Source organism: Anastrepha ludens, chromosome 6 (assembly GCF_028408465.1).
Source record: "Anastrepha ludens isolate Willacy chromosome 6, idAnaLude1.1, whole genome shotgun sequence".
Lineage (NCBI taxonomy): Eukaryota > Metazoa > Arthropoda > Insecta > Diptera > Tephritidae > Anastrepha > Anastrepha ludens.
Window position 1 is genome coordinate 44,336,595 of NC_071502.1, and position 17,494 is coordinate 44,354,088.

A 17,494-nucleotide genomic window follows, 5' to 3' on the forward strand; every position below is an offset into this window, starting at 1 on the left:
GAAAAAATGTATTTTCAACATAATTTTCGGATCGTAGCGCCTTTGCAAGCTATTTCTTGCATTTGTGCTGTGAAATGGGGGAACTCTCAAATTCATGCAAACCGGCAGCTGGTTTTAATATATTATATGACAAACTTTTTCGTAGACGGATTGCTATCGGATATTTGTCATGAATTTTTGTTTATCAGTTGATGTTTCACGCCGACAAAATAATGCTCATACGATTATTATTATAACTTAGCGCTACCGACAAGAAATATAATATTTGAATTCAACTCAATTTCGCTTCAAAATTACGCAGAACACCAAAAGAGGCAACACAAAGTAATTTTTCTTGTAGAGAAAGCACTGTTATACCTAAGAAGGCATATAGCAAAAATGGTAGAGATACTTAGTGGGCAGCAATGCCTCATTTGGCATATTCACCACACTAATTAGCTAAGGAACTTTTCATTTCTTACGAGAAGGTGAGAATATTGTGCGACGACTGTCTTTCGATTGTGCGTCTATATCCAGAAACAGTATTATTTAGGAAGGACGATAGATTACCCGGTTTGCTATTTAGCTATGGTGAAAAAGCAAATTGTGAGAGGAACTTGGGCTACCACGTCAATTCAGATGTATTCACACACATTCGTCCAATCATTTGTTGTTCAGACGGCGACGAAGTGTCATTGGTTGATTTTTATCGTATAGCCTTAACATCTCAGTTTTTTGTAAACATCCTTCAAGTGAAGTCAACTCATCAGCTGATTCTGTCAAATCCGCTCAAAGCCAAATAACGGTTTGTTAAAGAACTTACCTTTGAAGTCTTTTCACCATGATTATTTTGAATAAAATAAGTTATTATAAAAGCTCGTTAGAGCGGACAGCTATCTCACGTGATTTCCTGTTTTGACTGAGATTTGGTGTTTACAGTTGGATTGATTCTTGAAGTAATAAGGAATGCCAACATTCCCGCACCTCCTATGTACAAAGCGAACTTTTGAACCCCCACTCGTATGCTTTAATGTTGCTTTACTTAGAGCCTGAAATGAATTTTAGCTATGGGCTTTCCTTCTACTAAATCAAATTTTGAATTGTTATTAACCTTCCTACGGTCTTCGGGTCATTTTTGACCCATTTCAGGAAAAAAATTAAGTTTTTTCAAGAACCAAATTTTTTCAGGACTTGATGTTTCGTGACTTCTTCTAATTTATTATATTTTATATAATAAGCGTAAAATTAAAAATAAATAATTTAGGCTCTGTCGCTTATAAATTTTTATACATCTACGACCCTCGGGTCAAATTTGACCCAACGTATATTATAAATCAGACGTTATTTGATAAATTTATTTGCTATATTAATTGCAAATTTTCGGCTCAGCGGTTGCATTGTATTATTTAATCTGCTTTTATTGAGTTCACAGTAAACATAAATTTAAAAGCACGTGCTTTGTTTGGTTATTCGACTATTTATTTCGTAACGATGAGTGATAGTGAAAGTGAATTCTCTTTGGCCGCGTTTTCGGATGATGAGGAATCGTGTTCTGAATTCGAGGATCATGATGAGGTTGCAGATTCTTCCGACAGTGATTTTAGTGATGACGAAAATTCTCTTGAGCCTTCTGAAATGATGTCGTCAAAAAATGGTCAAATAAACTTTTCAAAAGCCCCTCTTGTAACAAGTGCCGGAAGAGCTTCAAGAGAAAATATTATCAGCTTGATTCCTGGACTAACGCGTTACTCGTGCTCACGAATTACCGAAAAAGAAATTTCTAGCTTTGAACTATTTTTTCCACCTCCTTTGATACGTACGATATTGACCTACACAAACATTGAGGGAAAACGAATATACGGTGAAGAATGGCTGGATATTGAAAACATCGAACTATTTGCATTTATTGGATTGCTAATATTAGCTGGCGTTTTTCGATCAAATAACGAAAGCTGTGAAAGTCTTTGGAACCCTGAAACCGGAAGACCAATATTCGCTGCAACTATGCCTTTGAAGACTTTCAAAAAAATATCGAGAGTGATTAGGTTCGACAACAGGAAAACTCGAAGTGAACGAAGATCGTAGGATAAATTTGCTCCTATACGTGATTTGTGGAATCAACGGGTTGAGATATTACCTAAGCTTTACAATCCAACGGGAAACGTGACCATCGATGAACAATTAGTAGCTTTCAGAGGAAGATGTCCATTCCGCCAGTACATGCCAGCAAAGCCTGCAAAGTATGGAATCAAATTTTGGGTACTTTGTGATTCAACAACGAGCTATGTTTGGAACATCCAACCTTACACTGGCAAGGCAATCGGAAGAACCCCCGAAAAAAATCAAGGCATGCGTGTTGTTCTTGATTTGATTGAAGGGCTAAAAGGACATAACCTCACAACCGACAATTTTTTCACGTCTTATCAATTGGCACAAAAATTATTGGAGAAACGATAGTAGGAACAATACGCAAAAACAAGCCCGAGCTACCACCAGACTTAGTGAACATAAAAAGAAGACCACTAAATTCATCAATCTTCGCTTTTACCGAACAAACAACTCTCATTTCGTACATACCTAAGAAGAATAGAGCTGTGATTCTACTTAGCACTCTACACCATGATTCAAAAATTAGTAATCGTCGGGATAAAAAGCCAGAAATAATACTGGACTACAATAAATGTAAAGGTGGTGTAGACACATTGGACAAAGCTGTAAGCAGTTACACTTGCAAACGAATGACAAAACGGTGGCCTCAAGTAGTGTTTAGTAACATAATCGACATTTCAGCTTATAACGCTTTCGTTTTATTCAAATTCGCCAACCATACCTTACAAAGCGCCGTTTTTACTTGGAGAAACCTTGGTATGCAGCTCGTAACACCCTATATAAAAAAGCGACAAACTTCAACACGAGCACATTTTTCACTTGAAATAGACAAAAAAATACGAAACTGTCTGAAATAATTTATTTCTTTTTTCTTTCATTATTAAATACACTTTTTGTTTAAAGCTTTCGTTATTCATGAATATCTTTTTGATATAACGTTTTTGTTAAAGTTTGTATTATTCACATAAAAATGGGATAAATATATTTGGAGTTTGATTTTTATTTAAGATACCCATTTAATGGAAAAAAACCTAACAGTAAAAATAATCAAAAACCAAGTATAAACTTTGAAAATATAGTATTGGGTCAAATTTGACCCGAAGTCCGTCCGCGTCAGTTAATTTGAAGACCGTAGGAAGGTTAAAAGGAAGCGTGAATACAAAGTGGCGCAAAATTAATCATTTTAATTTTGTTTTTGAATAACTTTTTTACTAAATATTATATTATGCAAAAAAAAAAGATTTTTTAATGATGAAAAACTTTATTTTGGTCTTTAGGTGCTCCATTGCTTGTCTGTTTGCAGCTGTTCAGTTCACAAGTATCGATTATGACTTACGTAAGCCGCCATTTGCAAGAATTATTAGTCTTCCGATAGTTTGCTTAATTTTGTACGTTGTCTAACACTCTGCGACAAAAATCAACTTTTTTTGCTATCTAGGAAAAATTTCCTATGCAGGTGAAACTATTGTTGCTACTTACCTATCTTAATTTTTAAAACGACTTGATGGCTTCAAAGTACCTATTTTTCAAGAAATAGTTTTAAGTACTATGATAAGTATGTGAATGACAAAGGAAAGGTAAAATAACCAACTACTAAAAAAATGGTTGTTTACTTTCCAAAATACTCTTCTTGCTGTTTTAGAAAAACGTAAGCAATAGTTGAACGTTCCCGCTATGAAATGAAGTATACGCAATGGATACTAAAGGGTGGTTAAGTTTTAAGGGCCGGTGTTGATTTTGAATAAAATACAATTTTTTTAGGAAATTAATATCATTTCTCTTTATTATGATAATACTGGTATGGCTCTATTACGCATGGAACAAAATATCGGACAAATGGTCGCTGCGGCCTCGACGGCACACCTCCATCCGATGGTCCAAATTTTCGATGACGCTGATGCATAATTGAGATGCTATGCCGTTAATGTGCCGAATTAACTCATCCTTTAGCTCCTGAATTGTTGCTGGCTTATCGACGTACACCTTTTCTTTCAAATAACCCCAAAGAAAGAAGCCCAACGGTGTCAAATCACATGATCTTGGCGGCCAATTGACATCGCCGTGACGTGACATTATTCGGCCATCAAATTTTTCGCGCAAAAGAGCCATTGTTTCGTTAGCTGTGTGACAAGTGGCACCGTCCTGTTGAAACCGCATGTCGGCCACATTCATATCTTCCAATTCGGGTCATAAAAAGTTCGTTATCATCTCACGATAGCGAACACTATTCACAGTAACTGCCTGACCGGCCTCATTTTGGAAAAAATACGGCCCAATGATGCCGCCAAACAGTCACTCTTTGTGGGTGCATTGGTTTTTCGGCAATCGCTCTTGGATTATCATTCGCCCAAATGCGGCAATTCTGCTTATTGACGAATCCACTGAGGTGAAAATGTGCCTCATCACTTAAGATGATTTTCTTCACGAAGTGCGCGATATGCATTTTGATTTGAACGCCCGTTTTCATAATAAGCCTGAATAACTTTAACGCGTAGTTCGATTGTGCATCTTTCCATGGTTCAAATTGAATTGGTCCGAAATCGAAAAATGTCAAATAGAATGCAGAAAACAACTTGACGTTTAGGTGTGGTTCCCATTCAACATCAACCCTTGAAATTTAATTACCCCTTATAAAATTGGTACCGTGTACACGAAGTTTTTCTTTGATGACTTTTAGTATCGTATGTTTTAATATACAAATATTTATATTATTTTCTACTAAGTAGTTTTAAGTCACTTTATACGTTCTTGAATAATGCAAATAAATAATAATTGTTTGTTGGCTATTACACATATTTGAGTAAAAAATTTATTTAATTTTTTTTAAGTTTCTACAATTTTACTAAGCATTGATTTCATACTACTTTCCACTACAATTGAAAACTCATTCTAGATTATTTTTCTTATTTTTAGAGTAGAAAGCGGGAATACTAATTTGGACTGACTTTTAACGCGAACTTTTGTGGTAAGTTTTCAATAAAATAAAGAAGTATTCTGAATCCATATTTTTTGTGCAATACTGCTGTGTAGTTAAATTTATGTAGGCACGCAGTGAGACCTGTTAAAAAGCGTACAGCTTTTTTGTTACTTTTATTTTTTAAATTTATTCTATAAGCACACCTTGTTTTATTGCAAATACGGGATAAACCAAATAACAAGGCTTTTTAAAAAATTCAAAAAAAAAAATTATTAAAATTTAATCAGATTCTTTCAGGTATACACTTTTCTAGCTCATCAAATTTTCATATCAAGTAGCGCAAGATTTGAGTTAACTCTTAAGTAATTATGGGACACTGTTAACTCTTAAGTAATTATGGGACTTCCGGGGCATATTCTGACTTTTTTTTTTCTTATTTTAGGCAAAATACTTCATAAATATTCTAATTATTAAAAGTTCCATATTAAAAAAACTCGGCAAAGTTTGTTTAAATGCTGTAAATGTTTATTTAAGTTTTTCAAGAAATCTTGGATTATTATTTATACCACCAGTTTTTTTTTTAATATTAACTACATACTTGTAAGAAGTAAACTACGTAGTGAACTACCGAATTTGGTCAGACTTCGACCATGTTCGGCCACAAAAGTTCAGTACGGTTTCGGTTCGGCTTCGGCCAAAAAAGAGGCGAACTTTACCCGAAAATTTCTTTAAATTTGTTTGCTCAACTATCAATTCTTGCAAAATTTTTGAAATACTATCAAAAGGTATCGAGGTTTCAAATTAAAATATTTCGTTTTCTAATTTTTTGGAAAATCTTCTGCTCCTCCATAAAGTGTGACTAGTGGGCTGCACACCGATGTGCGATATTTAAACCCGCATAGCCTATATGTCTAAATCTTTGCATGATGAGAGCGGAGCAGCTGAGAAAAAGGGGCTGAGATGATACAAGATCGTCCATCAGACAGCTTCTGCAGAAATGTCTTTCCAAGTCTCACCGCATGAGCACCTAACGGACAATATCCGGTAAGCCTACCTACCAAATTCGAGAGCTGGGGCTTTGTCAGCCATAGAAGTTCTTTTGAGCGTCCCCGATATACCCGTGGCCAGAAGAATCTCGCGAGTTGTGCAAAGTCCAGCGCTCGCTGAGTTGACGCGAGGCTCATATTTTCAGGAACATACCACAGACTCTCAAGGGAATCCCAAGCCTCTCATTTTGCGATGAATTCATCTCCAGGGTCCCCTGTCTAGTCAACTCATCAACCCAGCAGTTTCCTTCTATGCCACTGTGATCGGGAACCCAAATGAGTTGAATATCGAAGTTCTTTGATGCAATCGAGAAAGAAGTCAGGCATTCTCCAACTAATTTTGAACGCACAAACAACAAACCTCGAGCCCTAATTGTCGCTTAACTACCGGAGTAGATATTTTCATAATTGCATTCACTGCTATCTTAATTAGGGCTACCTCCGCTTGGTACATCCTACAGTGGTGCGGAGCTCTAAATTTGAGCTTGATGAGGAGCTTCTCACAAAATACTCTCGCACCAACTTTTCTGTCCAACTTCAAGCCATCCGTAAACATATTTGCCATGCCCTGCCTACAAATGTTGCACAGCGCCCACTCCTCCCTTGAGGGAATATGAATGGAAAGAGTTCCGTTCGGACCTAGCGAGAGTGCATAACGATCAAGCACCGTGGAGATGAACTCAAAGTTTTTAAGAATACTAGAGTGTCCATAGCTTAAGTCTAGTTTATGTTCCAAACAGCTCACTCTGATTGCGGCACGTGCAGCGGTTAAGATTCGACCTTAAAAATTGATGTTATTTAAAGAAATCAGGCAACTTTACAAAAATAATGTACGATTTTCAGTGACACTCACTATAAATAAGCAAGCATATATCGCTAATTTCCTGTAAGGGTGTCATAATGCAGAAAACCAAAATGCCGAGGAAAACGACTTTAAAATTTTCAATTTACCATGCCTCCCTTAGTAAAAGTTACGACATACTAATTTTCGTCTAACGGTCTACTGTTAATTGATACCGCCATGGATTTTTCGTACGACATAAAAGAAAAGCATACTTGCATGATTTATTTTCTGTTGTGTGGATTTCTATTAAAATATAAATTTGTAAACAGAAATAAATTCAGTACCACTTCCAATTAAATTAAAGTTTACGAAATTATAAAAAGTGCATGCTGACGCAGCATTTATAGGAACAGGCAATACAAATTAAACAATATTATAATATAACAAAATTGTTCGCCCACAATGTCAAACCCAATCAAAGCTTTAAGCCACGTCACTAAGAATTGTGAAAAAGTGTAAAAGTTGGTTGGTTGGCTTCGTGCAGGTCAACAAGCTGTGTTGGTTTTTTTTTCCTTAAAGTTTTGGAACTGCGAAAGGGTGACTAAAATTTTTCCATGCTTTCTCTGCCACAATGAATTTTTATTTTTTCAACACCCACACTCATGCACACACACATATACACACACATTTAGCATTCGGCATCCGGCGTGAAATTGAGTTGATTGTATTTTTTATGAGTTTGCGAAACCAAAATGAAATCAGGCGTTCAAGGAACGTGACAGCGTGCTCTGAAATTTTCTCTAATTTTAACAATTCGCATTGGAAATAAAATGCTCGCCATTAACAGCATTCTCACACCAGCACTCCCAAGTGTACACGTACATGCAAGTAAACTGCTACAAGAGTGTGGGTGTAAACGTCAGTAATCCGCGCAGCCTACCTGCAGGAAAAAATACTAGTTATGCACTAGAATATCGACATTTCACTTTCCAGCCCAAGCAGTTCGCGTTATACATTTCTTAAAAGTTGGCAAGTGGTAATTCTAAAACTAAGATGTCTTTACAAATGTCAATTGTCCGGCTACGCTTCTGCAAAATACCAGTTAGAATAACATTTTATACTAACAATTTAACAAGTTTCTATTATAGCTAACGACTTGAGCTTTCCAGTAGCTTCCAAAAATTTAATGTGCTATGAATTTATGGATATAACTTTCTAAAAAGTCCAGGCCCGAGTAGTTAACCGAAGGTTTTAAAAATCGTGTCCAACGAAGAGCATTAAATGAAACTTCCTTCAGGTTCAGTAAAGGACTAAGCAATCAAAAATTGGTTCAAACTTGCACTATAGTAAATGTAAAACAAATGAAACAAACGAAAAAAAAAAATTGAAGAGAAAATAAAATTTAAGGTATTCACTTTAAGAATATAAACGTAATTAATGCTACTTAAATTTCAGTTTGATATCTTATGCAACCGTTGCTGCTAAGATTTGTCTACAATGCCCTTTTTTTTTGAAAAAAAAAACCTGTTTGGCATTCAATTTCTTCACTTTATTTCTGGCTCATCGGCGCTGGAAAAGTTTCATATGTAGATTAACTAAAATGCTTATTCACATTTACTTTAATACAGTCCAATCGTGATAGTCCGACACATACGGGACCGACTCGTTGTCGGATTATCAAATATTCCGCACTACCGAAGGTTCCACTCCGTAGATCCCACTTAGGTAAAAAGGTGTTTCACCACGCTCGTATCGCTGAATTATGGCCCATTTATCATTCAGCGTAAGTGTTGTATGTTTACGTTTGTTTGACGTCGATGCCATCACTAAGTAAAACCAAATCAGAAAATAAGGACACGAAAAGACAGAAAAAAATCACATCAACACCGTCAGAAATCGCGAGAGAACTGGCGTCGTTCAAATTTAATGACAAATACATTGTGACGGGGAAACAAAACACAATCCCCCTCTGCTGCTCTGCTACGACTGATCAAAATAAAATAATGCCAATTGAATCCATAGACATTATGAGGTTGTCGGATTACCGAACGTGTCGGATTAAGAAATGTCGGACTATCACGATTGTACTGTATTATGTAAAATTTCATTACCCAACCAAAATTGATAGAAATTTTAGTGTTCCGTGACTCTTATTTCTGTGGGTCCCGACTATGTTGTACTCCATTATTCCCTTATTATTATTGATTGGCTGTTTGAGCACTGCGACCTGAAGAAATCTATTGTGCAGCTCTGTAGCCTACTCAAAGAGTTTGACGCTGTTAGCAAATCCTAAGACTGCTGTAGGCTTAATTTCCACCAAGAGATTTGGTTCTATGGCCCCATTTCCAAGGTAATTTAGTCTGCGTCATGCCACCGCTGGGCATTCGCATAGAACGTGTTCCTCTGTTTCTTGTGCCTCTTTGCAGAGTCTACAGGAATCGTTTTCTATCGCACCTATCTTTTTCATGTGATAATTAAGTTTATAGTGCCCTGTTTGTAGTTCAGTGTAAAGTTGTATATCCTTTCTGCTTATGTTAGGGATTGCTTCTACCTTTATCCATTCTGGATCTATGAGTCTTTTCGATTACCGCATGTCCGATTGGGCTCTCCAATAATCGATTAGGCCTCGTTGATCTTGCACACGCAGAAAGGCACTTTTAAAGCTATTATTTACCCCGCAGAAAGGTTCAGAAACTATAAAGGGAGTGCTTGTCCCCTTTTTCGCTAAATTGTCCACAATTTCATACCCTTCGTGCCCCTTATGTCCCGGAATCCACATCAAGGTCACAAAGTTTCAAAGACATTCTCTGGCACACAGCTCTAAGGCGTGAACCTCCGTCTGGAAAATGGAAGTGGATTATTATTCTTTTAGTCCCAAACATGCTTTTAAGGTGTTTGCTGTTGAAATGCTTAAACGGACTCTTTACACCTGAACTTCTCCAAAAGTATTGGAGGCTTGTCATTCTGGCGGGTTTTACTTTCGTCTCTTTTCAGCTCCAACTTTCCCTACTACAGTCTGATTTGCATCCGAAAAATATACCTTTTTTTCAAAAGTCCGCCATTTTGTTATTTTTCCAAAAAAAAAATCCCATTGTAGCACCTGCCAGAATGACAAGCCTACAGAATAATAATCAGTTTAAAATTTTCGTTTCAGATATCCTGAAGAGCCAAAATCCTGTTGACAAGCCACCTATCTTTTTTTTAAGACGCTTACTTTGGTGCCACACTACTACAAAAAAATATGTAAAAAAAAAAATTGTTTTTGTATATTATTTGATGTCAATAATAACATGCTATAAAATCAAAACGATCGCATTTTATTTTCTTAAAAAAAATTCCTAAAAAATATCTATAAAAAACGAGTATTTGCTTATTTCTCTAATCATCGTGATGTATTGCTGTGACCTGGTACTTTCTTATCAAACAAAAAGAAAAAAATAATCCACTAAATTGCAGATAAGTTTAGGAATCCTTTTACTACTGGTATTATTGTAGTTAATGACCAAATTTCTTCCAGTAAATACCAGTATCTGAATTAGAAGCTTTCTGTACTTGTTTGGCTTTTCCCTGCGGGGATGCTAAGAGGCGCACTCACGCATGCAAACACGCAAAGTTTGAAATATTTGTTACTGTCGGATATGTTGGTTGATTGTAATGGGTTTGTCGCTTGACTGGCTGTCTGCCACAACTGTCAACTTATCACTTCCTCAATCGTTTGCATTCATACACATAGATACATGTACACGTGCATAAATGTATATATATATATATATTATATATATATATTATACATATAGAGTAAGTTTGGTTGCGTAAAGCCACATTTGTTTTCGCAACGTTGAGTTCCTACATTTTTGTTCTTGTCACTGGCTTGGTTCGTAGGCCATTTTTGTGCCTAAAAATGCGTTAGGTTCCCCTACTGTGACTTTTCATGCTTTTCATGCTTATCTTTCTTTGTTTTTATATTCTTTTCCAAATGCGTTAGATTTAACTACTCTGACTTTTCGTGCTCTTCATGCTTCTCTTTCTTTGTTTTCATATTTTTCTTTCAGTTCCTTTTCAATTTCATACGCTTCATGCATATCGACAATTTTGGCATTAAATGCACAATAAGTACGTCCAAATGTGATGGGAAGTTATTCAGCGAGGTTATGAGCATGAAATACTCCCTTGAATTTTGTGTAATGTGCTTAAACTTACTTCTAACCACATGAATGTGGGTTTCCATTGCGCTCAAATACATACACCAGGATTTACGTATTTGCTTAGTTTCATTTGTTTGGCTTGTTTTGTAAATTTAAATGGACTCTGTTTTTAACAAACTTCAATTATTTACCGCAGGGCGTTTAGAGTGTTAGAAAATTCCGATTTTGGAGAATTAAAATTCATGAATACGAAATTCATGTTGCAGAGGCGGATACTCAGTTTTGTATGTATTTCTCATGAAATGGATATTCTTTAAATTTTATTACAAAAAAATTATTCAAAAATATGACTTTTTCGTTATCTTTTTTTATATTTTCACAGTGCAATTGCCGAGTTATTTAATTTTTGCATCAAATAGTTACTAATTGTATTGGTGGTAATGTATCATAGTAAAAGATTTATTTGCGTATTCGAGAAATTTTTTCTGAGCATAAATGGAAAGGGTTCAAAATGTTTATCTCTTTCAAATTATATAAATAATTATTATCATGAAACAACAGTGTAGCACAAAATTAAACTTTTGCCAAAATAATAACGTAACTATACGACAAGGGAGTCTAAAACAAATCTTTTCAGTAAAGGCTAACGAAATTAAAAAAAAAATATAAGTTTTGTTAGTTTCCGGCACTTAACTTGAATTTATTTCAGGCACTTAACTTGAATTTTGAGCCTTTTTTTATTATTCTAGAGATGTATATGTATTATTATTTTGTGCTTGTTGTTGTTGCTGAAGTGGTTGAGTATTTCCAGCACCGGTTTACTAACACCGTCCTCGTATAATGATGTTTTTTTTTTTTTTTTGTTTTGTTCTAAGATCCATTTAGTGAGGTCCAAGTATAACAGCAAATTTTTTATCTCGATGCCTGAGATCTCATTTTAATTTGCTGCAAGAAAGGCTTACCAAAGAAGCGGAGTCGTGCCCTAGCTAGCCCTGGACATTCACATAAGTAGTGGAAAAGACTTTCCTTCGCTCCTTCCGCTTGACAGCTTCTGCAGGTAGGATTGAAGGGTAGGTTGAGTCTAGCTGCATGATCGCCTACTTTCCAATGGCCTGTAAGGCTTGCAGTGATGCGTGAGATGTTTGGCTGAGAGCATCCTAACAGATCATTCGTCCTTTGGATTTTGTATGACGGCCACGTGTGTTTTTTGTTGTAATATATTACATGTAGTTAGTTGCTTCCATCTTCTTTCGGCTAAAGCATGATAGTGGGAAGCAATGGATGCTTTTATTGCGTTCAGTGGGGTGGAGACTGCCACTGCCTTTGCTAAGTCTAGTGTCGAACCTTTTCTTGCTAGCTCATCCGCTATCTCATTACCCCGTATGTTCCTGTGACCGGGAACCCATATCAAAGTGATTTCAAGCCAATGACTAAGCAGTTCCAGCTCTTCTCTACACTGTAAGACTAGTTTGGATGAAATGGAGTTGGAGTCTAAGGTCTTTATAGCTGCTTGACAGTCTGAGAAGATAGCTACTCTTGCACCAACTTCCTTGTAGAGTTTTAGTGATTTGCATGCTTCTCTGATCGCCAACAGTTCTGCCTGGAACACTCTGGTACAGTCAGGAAGACGAATTGACTGAGATAGGCTGGGCGGCTCCGAAAAAAAAAAAAAATCCCAATGGAAGTCAGCTCCCACACCACAGTTCATCTTAGAACCATCGGTATAGATTTATTTATATAGATTTATAGATTTATTTTGTGGTACATTTTAGGTTTTTCTCTCACTCTTTTTCGTATCTATATTAGTTGGTTGTTGAATATTTCGTCTTCTGTGGCAGTCTTCTTTCCGAAACCTAAAAATTGATTTTTTTTTAAGACAATCGATTCCTCACATACATACACACAGAGCTACATAGTCTAATTCTCAATGATTCTGCTAATTCGATTATAAAAGCAGATGAGCGTCATAGTTAAGGTGGGATCGAGCATCTATATAACAATTTTGATGCTTGTTTTCTCGACTTTTAAGTTTTATGATTTCTCTGAATAACAATTAATGAACCTCTTGGAATAGCTGGAGAAAATAGCACTGAATTCTTCTTTATTTGAATAAAAAATGAAACAAATTATAAAAAAAAATTTTAAACAATTTTGAAATAACAAATATTACCGATTAGAAAAAAAAAATTAATATTTTAAAAGCAAATTTAAATTGTTCTCTTTAGTACTGAATTCTGTTCTATTTGAACTAATTAATTTCCAAAAACCAAAATTTTACGAATTTTGAAAAGAAATGTATACAATTTTTTTATCAATTTTTCGAAAAAAGAAGACTTTTTTCAACTGTCCAAAATGTTCAATTTTTTTCTATTTTTAATTTACTCAAAAGAAATCATCTTAAGAATTAGAACTCTATTCGAGTCTTTTTATTTCCGACAAGAATTTACGAGCCATTGGAAAACTGTAGCGATATGACGTGCTACAAATTTCCATTCCAGCCAAATGTTGCGAGATATTTTAACTCAAAAATTTTTTTCTTCCAAAGAACAAGCCAATTACACCTACAACCAAGATTGCAGACAAGATTGCCGCACAGCCATGGGAGACCTGTGAAAAGTAATCTAATCGTTTCGAAATCTCCGCTGTCCGTATACTACACAATATGCCACATACAAACTCTTAAATCTAGATTTTTAATTCATTGCATATGCTCGAGATGCACTAATCTATTAATCACTTATCTATTAAAAACTTTAGTTGATTCAATTGAAAATGTTCAATTGCTAATATACAAATTTAAAAAACGGGTTCATCCCTTCCAATGGCTATATAAAATTGAGCTGACGAAGTCTAGCTTATGGCATTGACTAATGAGCACAATAGACGAAAGCAACGTGTGATTAAGTCAAACGACGAAGTTGAGTCGTTCGCGTGGAGTGCGTCATTTCTGGCAATCAACTCGAAAAGCAGTTATCAGAAGATTAAGTACCTAATTGAACATAACAGGGGTAGTAAATTACTGTACACTACAAACAATTAACAAGAATACCAAGTGCGTGGCGTATATTTCATTTTTCATATATGAATTTAAAAGTCAATCATACGCCAAGGCGTCTAAAGCAATGTATCATATTTATTCCTGATACTCCAACGAAATTGTAACTAATTAAAAATTAGCTGTTAGGAAAGTAGAATTTGGTGGGGAAAGGCTCGCGTTTACGTATTTTCAACTTTAATATTTTATATTAATACATATAAATGTACGTATGTATCTGAAAATCGCAGTGCGTATTTAAGCGGACCTTAGAAGTGCCCTTTCCGACAAAGTAGGAAAATTAATTACAATATCGGTGCCAAATGAAAGCATTTTGAGAAAGCTTTAATGCAAATAAAATTCGAGAGAGGTTGCCGCCTAACTAGAAACATAAAATTTATTAAATATTTTAGTTCAATAGTGCATTAGAATATGAGTATCAACAAACAGTAACATTAAGTTGTGAATAGAGTTGCCTTACAACTATAAAAAAATAAGAAAATAAGTATGTAATTTATGTAGTACGATATGGTACGAAAAGTATAAAGTATATTTTTGAATGCTTTCAAATAAGGTTGCCATCTATTTACAAAAATAAAGTTAGGTAAGTAGGGGTTCACAATATATATCAAAATGGGCATCAAATGAGGGGTGTTTTGGACAGTTTAAACACAAAAATATTTTTTAAAAAATTTAAAACTAATTAAATACAGTGTGGGAAATATTAGAATTTTGGAAGCAAAACGAAGCAATTTGAGAAAAAACTTTAGTGTTGAAAAATTTTCAAGCAGAGTTGCCACATTTTAAAAAATATTTAAGTGAGTGAGAAATATAAATACGCTGATCAGACGAAAAATTTGTATGAGATATTAATTAAACAAAAACAGAACGTTCAGCAGACTTGCCACCTTTTCATAAAATTTATAAGTTTGGTTTTAAACAAAAATGTATTTAAATTGTAACGCTCTTGCACAAATACATTGTCTAAAATTTGTTCAACAGGGTTGCCACGTTTTAGTATTTAAGTAACAAATGTTAGTAGGTATATGCGTCAGACAAAAAAATTAAATATTACTTTAAAAAGCAAACGTTTTTGAGTAGGGTTGCCACTCTTTGAAAACAATTAGAAGCATCATTTGAAATAAAAATATTTTGAAACTGTAATGGTTTGAAAAAGCTGTAGAGTCTATAATTTTTTAAACAGGGTTGCCACTGTTAAAAAAAAATTTAAAGTTTCATTTGAAACAAAATAATTTCTAAACTTTAATTGTTTGAAAAATATGAAAAACCTGCACAATCTATAATTTTTTGAACAGGGTTGCACTTTTGTTTTAATATTTAACTAATTAAAGAATTTTAATATGAAATTTAAGGCAAACAAATTAAATTTCTTTTTGAGTAGGGTTGCCACTTTGTAAAGGTATTGAAACTTTAGCATTTTCAAAACCTTTAAGTATGCATCATTTTTATAAAAGGGTTACCACATACAAATAAAATTATTTAAGAAAATTAGAAAATACTTTAATACTTTGATAAAGAAACAAATTTTTGAAGCGTTGCCATTTTTTGTTAAAAATTTGAAAATGTAACTACAAATAAATTCTACTTAACACAACTTTTTCTGACACAAATATAAAAATTATAACAATTAAGTAAGACACAAAACAAGTATTGTATAAATAAAATGATGTAATGAGAGCATCAAATACATATAAATTTGGGCAAGATCTTTTAAGCAAAACATATTCCGCAAATTTCCGTCTTTGAATTATGGGGAGGAGAATTTTAAATTGTATTGTATAATTTTTCAACAAATCTGTAGCAAGCGTGCTGCGATAATTATTTGAAATATAAATGATGGTCAGTTGTTACATCAGTCAGATCGCCCATCGTCAGTCATGTTGCTGCTGTCACAGTCAGACTGGCTGTCGGTCAATCATGCTGTCAGCTTATTCTGCAAAAATACGGCAAATAAGTTAAAGAGGGCTGCCTTTTGCGCGCTTACATGTAGTGAAGAAGATTAAAATTTAATTAATTACGCAAAGATGAAAAAGCGAAAAAATGGAAGCAAGCACAAATTGCGGATTAGTTGGTATAAGAGAAAAAGTAGCATATTAAATAATTTTTCCCATGCCCACATAGATACTTTACCAGGCATAAGTTGTGGGGTGTTTTCTTGCATATAAAAAAAATGTCGAGCTTCCTGTAAATGGAGAAAAGGCTTTAAGCCACCAGCAAAAAAATTGTCAAAAATCAATGCGATTCTTAAGCCATTTAAAACTTGCACGTTATTATATCCAAATGTATCTACTCATTCAAAAAGTGCATAATCGAAATTCGAATCAATATTCTGGCTCAAAAGTATGAAATTTTTATGGAAATTGAAATGAATATTTTTCAATTTTTTTACAAAGTTTTTTGGATGATGAATCGTGTTTGAGAGTATTCGTGCAAAAAGTGCTGTGAAAGGTGCTCCGCTTCGACTTTTGGGTCATCTCTCACATGGCCCCAGAAATGAATCGTTTCATCAAGCCTGTAGCACCTAAAACACGAGCACGTCCAAGACAATATGGTTTGAATAAGTTCTAATGTATCTCAGGACACTGGGTGTTAGAAACTAGGGAACGGATGCCGTTGGATAGGAATGCATGGAAACGAATCGTGATCGAGGCTAAGCCTCACCTGTAAAGCGGCCCGATGATGAATATTTTTATAAAAAAACTAAATAAATAAATAAAAAATAAATAAATAATCAAAACCTTTCAATATATCGCGTTGCTATTATTGTGATCACAAGTGCATGCAGGTATATAAGTAAGAAGTTTAACGCTCAATCTTAGACTAGCATAAGTTGGTCAATCATAGTATTTATAAAATATTCTGCGAATATTAAGAGATAAGCAATACTTAAGGGGTTATATACCTTGTGAACTCGAAAAAATTGATGTCTTAGAACTTTTATTCAAATGAGGCAGTTATCATACTGAAGGGTAACTCTCGAAGAATACATTTTGGTGCTTTTATTTTAAGCAGCTCAACTGAAATCAAAAAAATTAAACGATTATTGTAGAAAAATGTTTTTTAGTAAATCTGAAAGGTTTATTTACCCAAAAAAAATGTTTTTCGATATGAAAACCGCCTTGCACCAAAAAACGATTTTTGAGGGGTTGAAAATAAAAAAAAAAAATTAATTCCAGAGAACTATGCAAATATTTATAAAAAGTGAACCGTTCAAATTCACGAGGTTGTAACTTCGAATAATTAAAAAAGCACATTTGGACTATTAAATTTACCGAAAAAATCACGAAGTGCGCCATTACCATTTTGATTTGAACGCCCGTTTTCATAAAATGACTGAAAACTTAAACGCTTTGTTCGATTGTGTATCTTTCCATGGTTTAAATCGAGTTAGTTTTAAATTGAGAAATGTCAAATGAAATGCAGAAAAATTGAAATTTAACCACCCACCAAATATGTTTC

At 34.5% G+C, this 17,494-nt stretch overlaps 1 protein-coding gene across 9 annotated transcripts in view; it reads left to right on the forward strand.

Annotated features, from left to right (window-relative positions):
* Nucleotides 1-17,494, forward strand: part of LOC128867594 (high affinity cAMP-specific and IBMX-insensitive 3',5'-cyclic phosphodiesterase 8) — a 422,601-nt gene that overhangs the window by 129,738 nt on the left and 275,369 nt on the right. For all 9 annotated transcript variants that reach the window (XM_054108968.1, XM_054108970.1, XM_054108973.1 and 6 more), the window contains one exon: nt 5,002-5,053. The gene's annotated coding sequence lies outside the window, so the exon portion shown is untranslated. The remainder of the gene's footprint in view (nt 1-5,001; nt 5,054-17,494) is intronic.